Genomic DNA, 18,876 nt, shown 5'->3' with positions numbered 1-18,876 from the left:
AAAATCAGGGGTCGGCACGAGCAAGGGGGTGCACCCTAGTGCACCTTGCGCGCGCCAAGCCCTCGGGGAGCCCAGCTGGCTTTCCCCGTTCCCTTCCCCCCCCCCCCACGTTCCCTTCTCTTCCCCTTCCTTTCCCGCCCCCCAGCCCAAACACCCACCCCGGTACCTTTATCTGACAAGTTATGCCTTCCAGAGGCAGGAGTAACTTGCACGCGCCGGCAAACTGCCAGTGCGCGATCTCCTGGCCCAGTGGCCTTGCAGAGGCCTCTGCTCATGCCCCCACCCCAGCCTGCCCCCGGACCGCCCATTTTTTCAAGCCCGGGACTTACACGCGTCCCGGGGATTTACGTGCGCCGCCGGGCCTTTTGAAAATAGGCCCGGCGCGCGTAAATCCAAGAGGATTTACGCGCGCAGGGCTTTTAAAATCTGCCCCATAATGAAAGCAGAAGAGTGAGAAATTTGTGAAGAGTTAAATTATAAAAGATTGTTCTATGAGCAAGCAATTGTAAATCTGAACAGATATCAAAGCGCCAAATGTGATAGGGAGACTGAAGGAGAAAACTCACTGCTCTGAATCCATTAGGAGAGAGCTTTACTGGTAGAAATATAATTCTAAATTTTGCACTGTATGAGAGAGATTGTATGCTAAATTAAATACAGGAAAGCATGCCAGTGGAGGTTAATTCATATTTACTTAAAAAATTCAAAACAGAAATAAGGAAAATATTATTTTTCTTTTATTTCAGATAGAATTCAGTTTTCACGAAGATAGCTGGTTCATTGAGATAACATTCTTTCTTTAGATTTATGGAAGGAGGATGTGCAAGTGTAGACAGTTTCTTTTACTGATTCTATTTGAAAACAGGGAGACAGGTCACTTCATTGATCTGCAGCAATGAGTTAAGAGGCCGAAAAACAGCTACCATAAGGTGCGGCCCAGCTACAAATGGTCCATCGCAACAGAGGAAAAGATTCCTGAAATAAAAAACTGTGAGCTCACAGATCAACACACTGAATTACACATTTGGGAACTCAGCTATTTGAATTCAAATTCAGAGCTCTGGTAAACATTAGTACCCGCTACTTAGTTGGATAAGTAGTAGTTGGATAAGTAGGGGCCGATGCAATACAGTGCGCTCAGCCGAGCCCACTGTATAACCCGCAGTCGGACGCGGGTTAAATAGGCGCTAATCCACCCCCTAATGCAATATGGGGATTAGCGCTAATCCACCCCCTAATGCAATATGGGGATTAGCGCCTATTTAACGCGCGTCTGACGCGAAGTGAATAAGATAGCGCTCATCACATGCAAATGCATGTGAATGAGGCTATTACTCATTCACTCCGCATTAAAAAAAAAAGTGTGCGTCTCAGATGCACATTTAACTCTCAGGTATTAACGCCTGCCTGGAGCAGGTGTTAATAGCTGAGCGCACGTAAAAGAAGTACAGAAAAGCAGAAAAAACAGCTTTTCTGTACTTCTTAAGAAAAAAAAAAACAAAACCTCGGCAGACTGCCGAAATATGAAGACCGACGTCGGTAAACTCGGCATCGGTTTTCATAACCGGCTGTCTGCCAGTAATGAAAATGGACGCTCGGCGTCGGTTTTCGTATCCGGCAGTTGCCGCAGGTTCATGTTAGCGAGCGCCCCCTAATTTGCATATAGCATGGTGCCCCCTTGCAGGCGTCATGCGCACATTTGTTTTCTTTTGCATTGGCCCCATAGTCAGATAAGTCACTTAGGAGGTTATTTTCTAAAGCTTTATCGCGTGCGTTAAGGCCCTAACGCACACGATAAGGCGATATTGCATGCGAAAAGGGCATTTTCGCATGTGACATAATGCAAATTAGGGGGAGGGGATGAGTCGGGGAGGGGTGGAGTCGGCTATAAAGCAGGTCTAATTTAATGCCTCAGTTACTAAAGCATTTTTCCCAATGACACAGAACGGGAGAAACACCTTAGTAAATCAGGTCCTTAGCGAGATATAACTTATCTGGCTAAGTATCAATTTTTGACGGGATATTCAGCAGCAAGGCCTTGGTGAATATACCTTGTAAGTTAGCTGAATACGTTTTCTCTGGCTAAATTGAATAAATGTTTAGTTTTAAATATCTGCCTCTAGAAATAGTAAGATACTAACACATACTTACTTAGTCTGAGAATACTGTTCCGAGTCATCTGAAAGACAAAGAAATGACCGATTCATGGCAAGGATAAGAACTTGACAGTAAATTCTGCTGAGTTTTGAAAACATTGTGGGGTAGATTTTCAAAGGGTTACGTGCGTAAGATATGCGCGTAACCCCCGAAAATCTACCCCTGCACGTGCCGAGCCTATTTTGCATTGGCTCGGCGGCGTGTGCAAGCCCCGGGACGCGCGTATATCCCAGGGCTTTCCAAAATGGGCGGTCCGGGGCGGGGCGGCGGTCTAGGGGGTGGTCCCGAGTGCTCTGGCACAGCGGCCTGTGCCGGGGCATGGCGCGCCGGCAGCCTGCCGGCGCACGCAAGTTACACCTGCCTTGGGCAGGCATAACTCCTGAAAAAAGGTAGGGGGGATTTAGTTAGGGCTGGGGGGTGGGTTAGATAGGGGACGGGAGGGAAAGGTGTGGGGGGGATTGAAAAAAATGGTCCCTCCAAGGCCGCTCCGATTTCAGAGCGGCCTTGGATGGAACGGGGAAAGCCATCGGGGCTCCCCTTGGGCTCAGTGTGCGCAAGGTGCACAAGTGTGCACCCCCTTGCACGCGCCGACCCCGGATTTTATAACATGCGCGCGGCAGTGCGCACATGTTATAAAATCGGGTGTACATTTGTGCGCAGCGGGTAGCATGCACAATTGTACCTCGCACGTGTAACATTTAAAATCGGCCCCTGGGTGTCTAATTCTTCTCTGATATGGTACACCAGATTCTGAGGTTTCTGGAAAATGGAAGGATTAGAAATGATAAATGTGTAAAAGTACCTATATCTGGGGATCAAAGTGCTTTGAAAGCTGATTACTGACCTGCTATTTAGGTCAGAGTCTGAATTGCTACCTGTGAAAAGAACAATAGTGGTAAGAGCATTGCTGTAAAGTGGTACCAAAGAATAACAAAATAATTTACCTGTTATTTGTTTTAAGTTCTTTCTTCTTTCTGTTAAGCTATTTCATTTTACCATTAGGCAGAGTGAAATAAGATTGCGTGGCATTTCTTTTCCTGTCTGGTTAGTGAGACTGATACACACACACCATTCTCCTACATACAACGGAGAACACTCCTCTCTACCTGCAAGAGTAACGGGATTACTCATTACTTAAAGTACCCTGCCGAGGGATGGGATTGAAGGGAAAAGTGGTAGGGCCTTTCCCCCCAGCCGTGTACAGGTTATTTCAGATTCACAGGAGAACAGTTACATCACTATTAGCATCTTTACTCCTTGGCACGGTTACAGGTGAGGAGTTCCTTTGAAGCCCAGAGGAGACAGAGCCTCACAATGGAGCTGTTCTTTCTGTGGTTTCTCCTCTTTCTGGCGGGCTAGGCCTCATGACCTGGTGACCCAAGACAGGAAGGAGACAGATATCTCTCTAGTCCTCAGCATGGCTGGTGAGACTGCTTCATGGTTTTTATAGTTTGAGAAATTTTGGAGTTTACGTCTACCTACGTCCCTGGATCCCCCCAGTCCTGACTGAGGGGGTTGGGGGGGGGGGGGGGGGGGAGAGGCCCCACCTCTGGGAAGGGTTAGGATGAAAGAAGACCTTGCTGATTCCAGCTTACACCCTGTGGATGGACAGTGATTACCTTGGTTTGAGTGAGTACTTTGGGAAGGATTTTTTTTTTCCTTTTGGTTTGGGAGTAGGGTTTTGCTGGAAGGCTTCCTGCCCAACAACGGGGAAAGTAGAAGTTGCTTTCTTTCCCTGCTTTAGTCTTGGAACTTTCACCTGAAAGATCTCATTTTTACCATCTGGAAAGGAGAACTAAAAGTAAGCATATTTTTTCCTCTGGGGACCCTCGCCGGAGTCTCTGCCCCAGGAAAAGAGAAACAAAGGGCATGGCTTGGAGAACCTTACCAAACATCTGGATCTCAGGAACTAGGGGGGTAGAGTCTTTCCACTTCAATTAGGTGACCCTGACCTACCAGGGATGCTTACCATTCCATGACTTGGAGGAAGAGATCACTTCAGGACTCCAAAACCGAGGGCCACTTTCACAGATACAGAGAAATTTGCAGAATGACATGGATATAAACAGAATCAAATGTGTGCAATGCCAATAAATTATCCTTGAACATCTGTTGAGTAAACTTAATTTGGAATACCCAGCGCATCCAGACTGTTTATTTGCCAAAAACAAATCCATCTACTACATTTAAAAGTGAATTTTAAAAGCCCAGCGTGCAGCAAAATCGGGAGATATGCACACAAGTCGGGCCAATGCGCACCGAGCGGATTTTGAAAGGTGCCAGAACACGTGTGTACTTGCCACTACGCGTACAAACGAAAAGTTCTGAACAAGGCAGGGGATGGGGGGTGGTCTGGGCAGGGTATGGGCCTTCCTGGGTTTCACCTTAAAATTTGTGCATAAATACTTGCGCGAACATGCGCGCGCCGTGGTCCCCTCCTGTGTAACTTCTGCTTCGATGGCGTGTAAGTTGTAAAACAAAACAAAAAAAACCTAAACTAAACTAAGGGTCAGAGCTAACAAGGGAGAAGGGAGACTATTAAACTAGGTGGGTTTGGAAGTCCTATTACTTACCTGAGTGAACAGGGGACAAACTGGTAAAACTTGTAATGGCGTCAGCAAATGCGTCTGTTAAAAAATACCCACTTATGCAACGGAAATGGCATTTGCGCGCACAGGCGTGCATCACTTAAAATTGCGCGCACATGTGAATGCATTCAGGCTATTTTATAACTTCGCACATATATGAGCGTATGCTATGAAATGGCCACGGCCCTGAGCGCAGGCCAATGAACGCGTGCACGTGTGCCTGCACGCCTGTTTAAAAGTTACCGTCTTACTGAGACCATCATCCATCAAGAAGTTTCCTCCCTACACTTTGGGCCCTAGAAGGATATCCTCCCCACCTTTAGGAGAATCTATTCTGCGGCTGTGAGAGACTATGGGGCAGATGTTCAAAGGGTTATGCACGTAACATAAGCGCGTAACCCCCGAAAACCTGCCCCGGGACCTGCGTATGTCCTCAGGATTTACGCGCGTAACCGCTCCTGCGCATGCTGAGCCTATTTTGCATAGGCCCGGTGACAAGCGCAAAGCCCCAGGACGCGCGTATGTCCCGGGACTTTGTGAAAGGGGTGGGGCGGGGGCCTCCGGCACAGCGGCCGTGCTTGGGGATCGCACAAGCCGGTGCGCGCAAGTTATGCCTGCCAGAGGCAGGCGTAATTTACAAAATAAAGGTAGGAGGGGGGATTTAGGTAGGGCTGGGGGGGCGGGTTAGATAGGGGAATGGAGGGGAAGGTGGACGGGGGCCAAAGGAAAGTTCCCTCCGAGGCTGCTCTGATTTCGGAATGGCCTCGGAGGGAACGGGGAAAGCCATCGGGGTTCCCCTAGGGCTCGGCACCCGCAAGGTGCACTAGTGTGTACCCCCTTGCACGTGTCGACCCCGGATTTTATAACATGCGCGCAGCTGCGCGCGCATGTTATAAAATCAGGCCTACATTTGTGAGCGCCAGGTAGCGTGCACAAATGTACCCCGCGTGCGTATGTTTAAAAATCCGGCCCTAAATGAATTCAAAAGGGCATGGGATAAACATTGAGGACTCCTAGAGGCTAGATGATAGAAATGAGGAATGGAGTGCATGCAGATTACCTGCATGGAGTGGCAGTGATCATCCTTAACAGAAGAAATGGGGAAATCTGCACAGATTGGCAGTTACTACCATGGGCAACTTGCTGGGCAGACTGGATGGACCAGTTGATCTGTTTCTGCTGTCATTACTATACCGCTATGTATCTGTTTCCATCTTATCTCCCTTTTTATTCTTAGGAATTCTTTCTGTTTTTGAGTACATAGAAGGTTAACTTTCATATCAAACTTAGTGAATTTGGGGGAAGCGAGCGAGAGTGAAGGAGGGGGTCGTTGCCCTCCCCGAGCCCTACCAGGTGCCGAGGATCCCGTGGAATCATCTGCCGGCAGGAAGTGCTGGGGGCATGGCTGAGTGACGTCAGCAAGGGCGTCCCTCCACCGACGATAAGAACAGCGGAAGTGCGGCGCATCACCGCCGCCGGCGCGCCTCCTAAGCCGCGCGCTCCGAAGGGGCGCGCGGCTTGGTCCGGCTTAGTCCGGAGCAGTCCGGAGTCCGGCGTCCATCTTCTATATTTTACGAGCGATTAACTGTTTCCTATTCATGGGCAGGAAAAGGAAGGCAAAAATCTTCACATCTTCACCAGTGCCACAAGATCGCACCGGCCCCATGGACCACCATGTCACTCGACTGGTGGGAAAGCCACAAGAGGACAGTTTGGGAGCTGTGTCCTTAGTCTCCCTTAGTCCTGGCGATGGACCTTCTTCTCCACCCCAACCGAATCCAGAAACATCAGGAGAGACAGCAATCAATCTGGTAGGAGCAGTCTATGGGGAATCAGGAAGGTTACAACAACCTGACACCTCTAAGACTGAAGTTATAAGACCTTCCTTATCTTTGGAAGTATCTAAAGTTAAGCTACCAGTTGATATACAATGTAGTATGGACCTGGTAGCAATACCGGATAATTTTACATTGGCTGATTTAGGGCGAATGATATCATGGCTTGATCACAATGTTGTCTTGATGAATAACTCCTTGTCCACAGTAATTAATGCAAATAGGGAGCTAATAGAAGTACATACTAAGAAAATTACTCAATGTGAGAAAGATGTTAATGTTTTGTCTAATAAGGTACAATTAATGCAGAATTCTGGTAATGTGTTTATTCGTGATAGCATAGTCATGCATAAAGAAATTGAACATATAGAAAATATGCTAAGATCAAAAAATCTAAGAATTACAAATTTTCCTTTAACACATTTATTATCTCCGGAAGAGATGTTTAAAAAATTCTTGAGAGAAATATTACTTTATGAAGATAAAGCTATCCCAAAGGTATCTAGAATATTTTATTTTCCCTTTAAAAGAACTAAAAAGGAGGAAGAAAATGTGGGTACAGAAACACCTTCTAGTATAGGGGTATCTACATTTTTGGAAGAATCCCTTGACATAATTAACAAAAGAGCTACCCTTTTTATTTCCTTTATAACAGAGCAGGACAAGGAGGGAGTATTCAAAAAGTTTTTTGGTTGTAAAGATGTGCCTTTTTGTGGTCAAAAGATACAAATTTTCCCTGATGTGGCTCGGGCCACACAATTAAAGAGGAAACATTTCCTGAAATTAAAAGATCAAGTGTTGGTGTTAGGAGCCACTTTCTTTTTGAAATTTCCGTGTTTATGTTTTATAACATATCAGGGTAAAAAATTTGCCTTTTCTGACCCATCACATCTAGAGGTATTCTTGTCAGATAAAAATCAAGCAGTGTGTTCAGAGAATGAGGTCCAATAAAAGTAAAGCACTCCTTCTCTCTTAGGTGAAATTTGTACTAGGAGTCCATTTCTAGAAAAGAATTCCTAGATTATAAGATATATATGAATAAATATATATTATTTCCTTAATTTCCCCCTATTATATGATATGTTTGCAAGTATAAAGAGTTGGTTATATATTATATGATGTGAATATTGAATGTATAACATATTTTCCTGTTATTTCATGAAGATGTTTGTAATGAAAACGATAAAGTTTAAATAAAAAAAAACAAAAAAACAAAAAAAACTTAGTGAATTTATTTAATTTTCTTGTGTAGAATTATATTTTCTGATTAGGATGAACTTTATTTTCTTTCAAGTATATGCAATTTAATATATTTGAAAATCTAAAATATATAAAAATACTCACCTAGGACCTGTATGTGCATATTTTTACCCACAGTGGGAGAAGGCATTCCTAGGGTGGATTTGGGGAGGGGTTTGCACTTATGTGCCTACTTTTGTATTTTACATTTTTCCTGAAAAAAACTTCATACATTTCCTCTGTACTAAAAGATGGCTGCATGAGCAATAACCTCTCCATTTGCCTCTGACGGTTTTTTCTTGTTGTTTTTTCAATTTGAAAATTTCCTATGCCATCCAAACGGAAGGGTCGAGTCCAGGTCTTTCCTCCAGACCCTAGTCTCCCCTTGAGGCAAATGACTATCACGGAGTGTGTCTCCCCTAACCCTGAAGCTGCGAGGGCATGTACCCCCATTGCCAAGGCAGGAACAGGAGATCCTTCTTCAGCCGGGGAAGAGGCAACATTGAACTTGCTGGATCATCGTCTGCCCCCCCCCCCCCCTCAGAGAGTGCGGTCGCAGCAGCGCTGACGTATCCGATGCACTCGATGATGACCTCATTGGGAGCATTTTGGTGGAGGATGCTGCCGGCGTTAGAGATCTTGCTGCGACTGGAGAGAGCCGCGAAGGAGGTGCCCAGGACTTGGGTACATTGGAGCAAGCACTCTCCCCTTTTGAATATTCTCCGGAGGTGAAAAGTCTCAATACTGAGCTGGTTGCTGGTGTTTCTGCGGCTTCTGGTGAATCAGCTCGGGTTAAGGTTTTCTTATCCCCTAAGCCAGCCGTTGTTACTTTGGATGCATTGTAGGACTTGATTGTCAGCCTTTCCTCCTTTTCTTCTGAATCTTATGCCAAGGTGGACTCTTTACCTCAAGAATTGGGGTCCCTTGCTCAAACTCAGCAGTGAACAACACTGGGACATTCAGAGAAAATTGGAGTTTTAGAAGCTGTTGTTTATAAATTGGAGACTGTGAGTGCTACCTTGATTCAAGAGTGTGGGGCCATAGCCCGTAAAGTGAAACTGTGTGAAAATTGAGATCTCATAATTTGCAATTTACAAATTTTCCCAGAGTAACGGTGAATTACCCCAAATGACTCTTAGGAAGGTTTTTCTGGACATTTTGCATCTCCCGGTCAAGTCTATACCTGTAATTAATAGAATATATTTCCTTCCATTCAAGAAAATTCCTAGCCTGGGGGATGCCCCTCAAGCTTCTTTGGATTTGTCCAACTTAACTCAGTTTCTTGAATCCACTTCTATTGAGATAATTGAGAGGGCCATGTTATTAGTTTATTTTTTCAGCAATCATTATGAAAAGTTACTTTAAAAATATGTCGGCAGATTTTTTTGGGGCACCAGGTCAGGATTTATCCTGATCTGGTTAGGGTAACACAAGCAAGGTATAGGAATTTCTTGGCTTTATGTTCAGAGGTTCAAGTCTGGGTTTTTTTTTTACTCAGATATCCATGTAAGTGCATCATAAAATTTGGAAACAAATCTTACATATTTTTTGTACCAGAATAGTTTAAATCCTTTGGGGTAGATTTTATAAAAGTACGCCGGATTTTAATAGATACGTGCGTAGCCACGCATATCCTTTAAAATCCGGGGTCAGTGCTTGCAAGGCTGCCCAAAATCGGCAGCCTGCATGCGCCAAGCTGCGCAGCCTGCCTCCGTTCCCTCCGAGGCCGCTCTGAAATCGGCCTCGGAGGGAACTTTCCTTCCACCCTCCCGGACCTTCCCCTCCCTTAACCCCCCCAGCCCTATCTAAACCCCCTCCCACCTTTGTTTTAAAAGTTACGCCTGCCAGAGGCAGGCGTAACTTGCGCATGCCAGCCGGCTGGCCGGTGCGTGATTCCCCGGCCCGGGAGCTGTTTTGGAGGCCTCGGCCACGCCCCTGAAATGCCCCCGGGCCGGAACCACGCCCATGTCCCCGCCCACGAATGATGCGCCGCCATGACATGCCCCCGACACGCCCCCTCAGGAAAGCGCTGGGACTTACGCGCGTCCCAGGGCTTGCGCACGCCGCCAAGCCTATTCAACATAGGCTCAGCGCGCACAGGGGGAACTTGGGGCAGGTTATCGGGGGGTACGCGCGTATCTTACGTGTGTACCTCTTTGAAAATCTGCCCCTTTATTGAATGGAAGAAAATGACTATTTTTTTAGTGCTTCCTTGATACAAGATGTGACTTTCCTATGTAAGAAATAAGGTTGGGTCATGTCAGTCTAATTTCCAATTAGTCTTTTTTTCGTTTTCATTTTTTTATCACCTGTGTTTCTCTCTTTTTCCCCCCTCCCCCCCTTATGGTTGGAAGGTCTAAAAGAGGGTATTATATTTGTTAGATTATGTTGTATGACATAGTTTCTTACTTCTTTTTCCTTGATAAACTCTCTAAGTTTCTGTGCAAGGCGTTGTTCTTTGTAATTTTAGAAAATTATAACTAAAAAATAAAAAAAACCCCACTTCATACACTCATTAGGAGGTGAAAATGTGTATGGGTACTTTTTGTGGGATAATTTAATTTTCAAAGGAAAAAGTATAGAAAATTAGTGTAAAAATACCCTTAGACTTTACACTAATGCAGGAAGTTACAAAATAATCCCGTAAATGGTGATATTCATAGTTCAATATTTTTTGGTAAGCACAGAGATAAATAAGATCTAAGTATTCTACTTTATGATCATATTTAAATTATTTTTATTGTTTTTAATTGCTGTATTATTACTATTTATTGTTCCCCACCTTCAGCACTATTTGGAAAAGTGAGATATAAAATGAATGAAAGAACGATTCGGTTTTTTACTGCTACATCTTTAACACAACACACTTTTATTTAACTCTGCAGTGGGAGGCCCTCCCCCAACTCCAACATCCACTGCCATCCATAGAGAGTCCATGTATATTTCTAGTTCTACAACCTGACCACAGTCAAAAATGTTCTTTTTAAAAAAAAATTCCTGGGCTCTCCTGTGGACTACTCACATGTCTCCAACTCAAATAAATTTAATGTTGCTTGAGGCAAAAGCAATTTGCCACCCTTCCTCCTCTGCCATAATATTCTCACTTCCACTACCTTATCTCTTCATCCCTTTAGTCCTCTAATATTTTTTCCCTTCTTTTTTAGGCTATCACCCAAACACTGCCTTTCCATCCTGTTTACATATTCCCCATTGCCCCCTCAACCTTGTTTTCCCTTACTTGCTTCACACATTCCATTCCTCCCATCCACAGCTGCCCCTCATGTAACTTCTTCTAACATTTCCCCTCCTACCATATTTCTTCTGCTTCCTCCTGCCCACCCCCTAGACCTGTCATTTTCATATTTTTCCTTAATCCTAATCCTTCTATTTCTACTGTTTCTCCAACCATTCCAACATGTACCCCACTCCTCTCAACTATCCTTACCCATTTCCCCCTTTCCCCCTTCCTTCTTCTCCTGCAGCATTACTCTTTTTTTGAATGTGGGGCAATTCATTTTTGGTTTGCTAGCTTCCTCTTACTCCTTTGGCTTCTTACTCAGTCAGAACCTACCCCAAATGGGCTAAAATATAATAAATCTTCCGTTGCAGATACCTGTTTCCCTTCTCCTCATACTGTATTCCGTCTCTCTTCTCATTTCATAAAAGAATTGCATAGACCATCTTCTGGGTGACTGGCACAGGCTGTGGCACTCCCTGGAAGCATATTCTTATGTCATTCTTATGTCATTAAGTACATGTCACACTTGAACAATGGCTGGGAATTACTCTTTTCCACGAGGCCGTGATTACTGTGCCTCTGCAATGCTTATTTGATCAAAATACAGCAGCCAGACCTTGAAATCAAACCCTGATTTCTCAGATGGCTGCATGCCCTGCTGTACCTGAACTTTGGGCCTGACTAGGCAATTATTCAACTGACTGACTGAAGACTCATTTTAAGTCCAAGGATCCTTATCTGTAATTGCGCTACACTCGATTCTTTGTGGTTGTGTTTGTAATTAATTCAATTATTTCATATCTGCAACTTTGCAATAATTAAAGAAGATTTGGGGGGGGGGGGGTTTAAGATGAAATTAAATAAGATCACAGGCAGGATTTGCAAGCTGCATAAATCCCAGTTACAGGATGAGATGACATCCATATGGCCCTATTTTTCAATTCATTACAGCTTAGTGATCTGAGCAGAGTTCTGAAACTGATAAACAGACATCACTCAATGGTGATAACTATTGGCCAAACATCATTTCATCTCAGAAGGAGCCATGATCTTTGGGCCCTGGCTGAGGAGCATCACTGCAATGGCTGGATTAGGGAAGAAGTTATGAAATAGGGCTTTCCCCCCAGATAGTTGTTGACTCTTGGTATCATAGCCCAAAACAAGGCTGGTTCCAATTAAGCTGGAAGCCCAAAGGAGCAGGAGGAAACTGAAGTGTAAAATATTCTGCAAATGCTAAGATTAAGAATCATTTCTGATCAGTTGAACAATACTAGAGCTAAAAAATTCCATATTCACACAAGGGAAATAGATCAGTTTAAAAAATTTGGAACATATTAAAGATACATACTAGGGATGTGCAGAGCAAAAGTTTATGTCCATATGTCCAAAGGGGGTCCCATTTGCGGTCAATATGGACATAAAAAAAATTAAATGAGTTGGGTATATGTCCATATGTGCAAAAAAAAAAATTTAAACCCCCTCACCCTCCTTAATCCCCCCCCCAGACTTACCACAACTCCCTGGTGATCGAGCGAGGAGTGAGGACGTCATTTCTGCAATCCTTGGCGAGAAGCATGTGACGTCGGCGGCACGTCGAGTGACGCCGGCGTCACGTGATTCCCGGCGAGTTCGCGCCGGAAGGCTCGTTCGGCCCAAAAAGAACTTTTGGCCAGCTTGGGGGGGTCAGGAGGTCCCCCCAAGCTGGCCAAAAGTTCTTTTTGGGTCCCATTTGCGGTCAATATGGACATAAAAAAAATTAAATGAGTTGGGTATATGTCCATATGTGCAAAAAAAAAAATTTAAACCCCCTCACCCTCCTTAATCCCCCCCCCCCAGACTTACCACAACTCCCTGGTGATCGAGCGAGGAGTGAGGACGCCATTTCTGCAATCCTTGGCGAGAAGCATGTGACGTCGCGCCGCGTCGGAGTGACGCGGCGCCACGTGATTCCCGGCGAGTTCGCGCCGGAAGGCTCGTTCGGCCCAAAAGGAACTTTTGGCCAGCTTGGGGGGGTCAGGAGGTCCCCCCAAGCTGGCCAAAAGTGGGGGGTTTAAATTTTTATTTTGGCTCAACAATCGCGATTTCCCACATATCCAACATAGCTATGTTGGATATGTGGGAAATCCGATCGTATATGTCGAATCCTTTTTTTAAGTTAAAAAAAAATATGAGTAGCGTTTTACATATGCGGTCAATACGAATGCACATCCCTAATACATACATCACTTAGAAGAAGCTGACTTTTCCATAATGCTATTTGTTACCCTTAGCGGGGTGTTTTAAGTCTTAGGGAACACAAACTAATTTATTACTCTTCAGGGTTTCTTCGGCTAGCACTCCTCCCATCCTGAGCTCTGTCCCAGAGGGAGATTCTTTTTATGGGGGGAAACTCTCGTCTATGGCCCACACAGTGGTAAGAAAATCCAGTGTATGTTGGTAGCTGTGGCAACCCCAGGAGGGAGTTGCTCTAACAAAACAGGCAGGACCAGGCACTGGGTGTTAAATAACAATTTACTGATTAGTAAAGGCAAATTAAATTCACTTTTAAATAAGTACACGGTTATAGATGATTCTTTGGACAGTAGGGTGTTTCATTCTGGGTAGGTGTCCTTTTCTTCAGCAAACTGATTGAGCTTCCCATGGTAGTGTAAAATGTGCATTAAAAGCTCTCCCAATGGCTAACCCAAGATTCCTAAATTGGTAGAGATGTGATTCAGCCTAACCTTTCGATTCGGCCTTTGTTAACGGCCGCTGCGGGAAATTTCGTTTTCCCGCGGTTCAGGCAGATTTTTTTTCGGCCACCCCGAAGGTTTAATTAATTACAAACCCCTGCCCTCCCAACCCCCCCAAGACTTGCCAAAAGTCCCTGGTGGTCCAGCGGGGGTCCCGGGAGCAATCTCCCGCTCTTGGACCGTTGGCTGCCAGTAATCAAAATGGCGTCGGAGGCCCTTTGCCCTTACCATGTAGAGGGGCTATCGGTGCCATTGGCTGGCCTCTGTCACATGGTAGGAGTAATGGACGGCTGGCACCATCTTAAAAAATGGCACGGGCCATCCATTGCTCCTTCCATGTGACAGGGGCCGACCAATGGCACCGGTAGCCCCTGTCACATGGTAAGGGCAAAGGGCCACCGGCGCCATTTTGATTACTGGCAGCCGACAGCCCGAGGGGGAGATTGCTCCTGGGACCCCCGCTGGACCACCAGGGACTTTCGGCAAGTTTTGGGGGGGTCAGGAGGGTGGGGGTTGTAGTTAATTAAATTTGAAGATTTGGGGAGGGTTTGGGGTTTTGTTTTGTTTTTTTAATGTGCCCTTTCTACCCCCCCAAAAAAAATGATAGTAAAAACCACACGAAATTTTGTGGGTTTTCCTTTCGTTTTGTCAGCCCCCCGAAATGCAACAAAATAGGAAATATCGTCTTTATTCTCTATTTCGTTGCAAACGAATACACATCCCTAATAATAGGGGCCCCCTTCTAGTATAGCAAAAAGCATTATAGCTCAATCTCCAGATTCTTATCACCATCCAGCCCTTTATCCTGGTCCCCCGTAGATGGAGATCCGGATAGGGTCTCCATGATTTTAACTTTTGAAAGAGTTTCTGTTTGGGTTGAAAAGTCTGTGGTTCAGGAACCAGCTATTCAGCCTGGCTCCCAGTGAGGAGGGGTGGCTAAAAAAAACCTCCTCACAACAAAAGAGAAAATACTTACCTAGTCAAAGGTTTTTCACAGACTCGTGATCTGCTATCACAGGTGCTTGCCACATTCAGTGGCTGGGCTCACTGGTCTTCAGCCCCTGCACTTTGATTCTTGCCAGCGAGGATTACCTTCTTCAAAGGAGCAGGGTTAAAGAGTCCCTTCCAGAAATAGGATTCTTCCAGCCTTCAAGCACCTCACACAGCCAAGCCTGTCACAGGTGCTTGACTCAATCAGGGCAGTGCTGGCACAACCATTAAGCAGGACTAGGCAGTCGCCTAGGGTGGCGTTGAATGGGTGGGGCATCGCTGGGGTACGCAAGGGTTCCATTTTCAAAATGTGAAATGAGGGGATGACACAGTCAAGGAGCACTCACTAGGTTTGTACAGAGAGAGAGAGAGAGAGTACTGTAAGAGGGTGACTATAACTCTATATATCTACCACTATCAGAGGGGCACATTCAACTCTGGGCGGGGTTGGTGTTACATTGGTCTGCCTAGGGCACTATTGACCCTTGCACCGGCCCTAATTCAGGGAGTGAATGGACTCACTGGTCTTCAATCCTGGAGTGGGAGTCCTGCAGGGATTCCAGCACAAAAAAGGTCCTTACTATAATTAAACTCCAAGAGACCCTCTGGCAGAGTGTGCACAGACTCCCCTCAAAAGCAAAAACCTAATGAAGCAGGGAGGCCTCACCAGAGAAAAAAAACAGACATCTTTACTGCTATGTTTGTCCTGGACTCATTCTAGCCACAATTTAAACTGAAAAATGGCCAGATTATAAAACAAGGTGCAACCAATTCCAGCTCTCTAGGTGGGAGGAGGGCGATGAGGATGGAAAGCTCAGGAGTGTTTGTTTACTGTCTACTGGAATGGAATTAAGGGCATGTAGTGATGGACTAGATGGTACTGTCACATATTATTTTCTTGCTTCTAGAACTGTGTTCTATGCTGGAGCATAAACAAATTCTATCTATCCCTGAGGTAGCAGCCCTAGCTACTTCTATCTGCAAAGCATTTCTAGATAGCTCATATGAAAAATGCAAAGCAAAACCTGCATTCCATAAAAAACTTAATTTACAAAAAGAATATCCCACATTTGAGTCCTCTCTGTGATTTACCACCATTCGTGTTCAAATGGTAGGTTTCTTGCTATTTAAAATTATTGTCAATGGAACAGAAGGAAGTGAATGTGAGAGGAACAGATAATGTTTAGTAACGGTCATTGGTAAAAGGTCTCTAAAATTAAGACTTACAACTTAGTTCAATTGACGCCATTTACAAAGCACGCAATTAGAACTTGAGCTTGTTTCTAGCTTAAATGTGCATGACACAATTTCCAGTGCCAAGGGTTTCCAACTTTGGAAATCTTCCAGCGGTCAGATGTACTGCTGCAGACATCTGTAGCACATTCAGCTATCTCTAGGTGCTCAGAACAAGGCATCATTTCTTTGCCAACAAGAAATATCCTTTAAACAGTCATTGCAAATTCAGACAGAACTTAATAGAATGCTTTAGTACGCCAAATCGCATTCCACAGGCTCAATTCACCCTCATTTATTTATTTATTTATTTTTATACCGACTTTCAAATCCATTTCAAGGCGGTTTACAATAAATTGAGTTGCAGTAGCAACCTCAAATACATCAAATTAAAACATATATTAAATCATCTTACATCATCAATAAACAATTAAACCAACCATTTTACATACATCATAATAAACCCCCATTACTTTCCTATTATTCACCCATTCATCCTAATATTCATTCCCTTACCTCTCCCCCCATCTATTCTACTCTAATACTCATACATTTTACCCTCCTCCACAATCAATTATCCGTCTGGATTTCCCCCTTTTAACCCTTTTCTACCCTTCTTGTATCTACTAATCTATATAATTAGAGCGTCGACTCAGTTAATTCACAAAAGCCTGTTCAAATAGCCAGGTTTTTATTTGTTTCCTGAAGCTATTTATATTCTCCTCCAGTCGGATCTCAGCAGGCAAAGAATTCCACATCCTTGGTCCAGCTAGAGACAGAGATCTCTCTCTCTAACTGAGCTCAAATGGGCCAGTTTAGGTGAGGGAATAGTCAATAAGGCCTGTCCAAGAGATCTCAAATTTTGTGTTGGAACATGAATGCGCAAAGAGGCATTTAACCATTCAGTGTTCTTACCATAGATGGCTTTGTGAATTAATGTTAGACATTTATATTGTATACGGGATTGAACCGGTAACCAGTGCAAACCCATTAATACCGGAGAAATATGATCAAACTTTCTGGTATCTGTCAGAAGTCGCGCAGCGGAATTCTGTAAGAGTTGTAGCGGGCGAATAGTTGACTTAGGGCTTAGAAACATTTCTCTCAGAAAAATATTTGGTGATTTTGGAAAATAAAAATGCCAAACTAATAGGACTCAGGCCCTTTTGAAAAATTAATTTTCAAAAATACAAATAATTCAAGAAATAAGTGAACATAAACAGTCAGAATCATTACAGCAAATCTAAGTTTTATAAAGGTACAGAATAAAAAAAGGAAAAAAAAGGCTGTAGTTATTTGTGTATAGTCCACAATTGTGGGAGCTAAATTAAGAAACAAAAGAACAAGAAAGAAACCCCAATATCAATCATATTTACCTAAGATGAGCTTATGACGTAGTTTCCTTATCCTGAAGAAATATTTTAAGCTGTTCAGGATCACAGAAACTAAATTTAGTCTCAACCAATTTTATATGACATTTACAGGGAAATCTCAATTAGAAACTAGCACCCAATGCTAATATTATCTTCCTTTTCTGGAGAAACAGTTTACATCAAAATTGAGTAGATTTTGTCACATCAGGAAAATGCCCCAGTCTCTTCCCCAGAAAAGATTGCTTTTGAAGCTTAAGAAAAGCTTTAAAGTACGATCTCTATTAGTTTCCACAGCAAAAGTAACTAATAAAGCAGCACCAGCGCAATCATCACCAACAGCTGAAGAATTAGAAATAGGACCTTCAATCTCCCTCTGTGAGAGATAATACAACCTGGATAATAATACACCCTAACTACCTCAGGAACTTCAACAGGAGATACTTTTATTATGTCAGGATAATATTTCTTGAGCATAGCTCTAGGAGAAACAGAAGAAATAAAAGGAAAATTAATAAAGTGCAAATTAAACCTTCTAGAATAATTTTCCCTGATATCTAATTTCTAATGCAAAATCTCATTATCTCTAATCAAAGCTAGGGAAGAGTTCTCTAAAGTAACTATTTGTTCTTCCATAATCTCAGTCTTTTTTTTGATGTTCATGAATTTTACTGGAATGATCAACATCTTGAGCATTTCATTTCTCAAAAGAAGCCATAGCCTTATCAATCCTGCCAGACAATGACTTCGCCAGGGTAGTTACAGCTGTCTATAAGGTTTCTAGAGTAACGGGAGACGACTTAATCTCAAAGTTCTGGGAGTGGGCCCCGAAGGTACTTTCCCAGAAGCCAAACTGTTCTCAACAGCAGCATTGGATCCAGCATGGCACTAAAACCTTTATACATTCCAGAAGGATGTGCTACCAGAACAACTGTAGGCCTCTTCCCCCCCCCCCCCCCCCCCCCCCAAAGAGAAGGCAGAGGTCTAGTGGCAAGGCTGAGAGAAGAATCAAAATCAGGGACAGCAGAAGAAAGACCCTTGTGCTTGCAGCTCTCTGACACTTGCAAGCCACCGGAGTAAAAGGTATCTAGCCTTGTTTGGAGAGTCGAGGGAGGACATTCTGCATTAGCTAAAATAATGCATACGGCTCCTTTTCTCTTCTTCCCCATTCAAATCAGAACACACTGACTAGGAAAAACTGGATACCTCAATGTGCTAGCAATGGTGCACCACTGGAGCACTGCTTTTAAGGTCTTCCGGGGCATTTAAGGATGATGTCAGATGACTTCACCGGCACCAAAGATGACACCCCAACTGAAGGCAGCACATCATCTCCACTGCTGTCAATGTTCCCCAATACAAGCCACTGGAGCACTGCTTTTACTAGGGATGTGCATTCGTTTAGAATGAATTAGGCAATTTCAACGAGACCCGAATCCTGAAACGGATTTTTCCCGAAATTCGGGAAAAATTTGTTTTTCAGGTTAGTGCGGG

At 44.1% G+C, this 18,876-nt stretch overlaps 1 protein-coding gene across 1 annotated transcript in view; it reads right to left on the bottom strand.

The window, feature by feature from the left end:
* The window catches only part of SYNPR (synaptoporin), a 453,809-nt gene that overhangs the window by 234,964 nt on the left and 199,969 nt on the right, over positions 1–18,876 (bottom strand). The window lies entirely within an intron of this gene.

Source organism: Rhinatrema bivittatum, chromosome 4 (genome assembly GCF_901001135.1).
Source record: "Rhinatrema bivittatum chromosome 4, aRhiBiv1.1, whole genome shotgun sequence".
Taxonomy (NCBI): domain Eukaryota; kingdom Metazoa; phylum Chordata; class Amphibia; order Gymnophiona; family Rhinatrematidae; genus Rhinatrema; species Rhinatrema bivittatum.
The sequence above is the reverse complement of the archived record's forward strand: the minus strand, read 5'-3'. Positions and strand labels throughout refer to the sequence as shown.